Source organism: Nerophis ophidion, linkage group LG21 (genome assembly GCF_033978795.1).
Source record: "Nerophis ophidion isolate RoL-2023_Sa linkage group LG21, RoL_Noph_v1.0, whole genome shotgun sequence".
In the NCBI taxonomy this organism is placed as follows: Eukaryota; Metazoa; Chordata; class Actinopteri; order Syngnathiformes; family Syngnathidae; genus Nerophis; species Nerophis ophidion.
Genome location: NC_084631.1, coordinates 7,176,175 through 7,177,237, shown reverse-complemented (window position 1 = coordinate 7,177,237; position 1,063 = coordinate 7,176,175). Strand labels below are relative to the sequence as shown.

Genomic DNA, 1,063 nt, shown 5'->3' with positions numbered 1-1,063 from the left:
ATTCCAGTAGTCTTTTCTTTTCAAAAAAAAAGCACAGTTTTTCATTTATATTAAGCCTTCAAACCAAACATGCATTCCAAAAAAAAATAAAGTGCATTAAAGTGGATAAACCCACAACAAATGAATGATTGTCCTTTTGGCAAAAGTCTGCTTAGCCACAGTAGATATGCTAATAATGTAAACAGAAGGCTTAAGTAAATCTCAATTAAGTGTGTGCTTGTAACCTCATACACTTATACAGGTACACAACATATCCCAACGGCACCACGTCACTGCACGTTGGTTGATTGCGTCACCGCGTCAAAAAAATTGCGTCACATGCCACTATTCGGCCTTGTTTTTAACTCATTCCACCGAAGGCCGAATGTGGCTTTTTTGGCCATATTCGGCCGAATATATTCGGTTACCGATTAATCGGTGCATCCCTACTTTTTAGTAAATAATTCATCACGATAAGATGAATCGTCCCAACGACTCACAAACAATGGTGACAAGTCCGCAGCACGAGCAACAAAGACACCTGGTGTTATAAAAGAGTTTATTTCAAAAGACACCACTAAAATATATATTTACATATTGCAATCAAATATTGTGCAAAGTGTGAATGATGAGAACAAGTCCAATCATCTAAATGTCGAAAACAATACTAACGTACATACATTGAGTTATGTTCGCCCCAAAATATGCTTCAGTGCGTGGACTAGTGAAAAGGGGTTGCTATGGTAACCATACCCAGTCCAAATATTGTAGTGCAACTGAAGCTGAAGCAAATACTAATTGTCTACCAACAAGAAGTCAGCCATTATGATGGATGACCAAAGTTTGTTTACTAGAAGCAAAAATCAGGCCAGAGAGATTGGACTATAGATGATATTTGACAATTAGTAGTTGTCAAATACTTTAAAACACCAACACTTATCAGCGCTTGCAACATTGGTTGTGATGTGCAAGATGTTAAAAGTCAATGACACATTCTGATTCTCACTTTCTCAAGCACTCTAACCCATTATTCGACTTGTATGGATTTTTTTTTTGCTGCAGGACACTAAATTCTGCAAAACAG

At 37.2% G+C, this 1,063-nt stretch overlaps 1 protein-coding gene across 2 annotated transcripts in view; it reads right to left on the bottom strand.

Moving 5' to 3' along the window:
- Positions 1-524: 524 nt before the first annotated feature.
- cep192 (centrosomal protein 192) overlaps positions 525-1,063 on the bottom strand; it is a 146,364-nt gene continuing 145,825 nt past the window's right edge. For both annotated transcript variants that reach the window (XM_061881703.1, XM_061881704.1), the window contains one exon: positions 525-1,063. This exon is cut by the window's right edge and continues 442 nt beyond it. The gene's annotated coding sequence lies outside the window, so the exon portion shown is untranslated.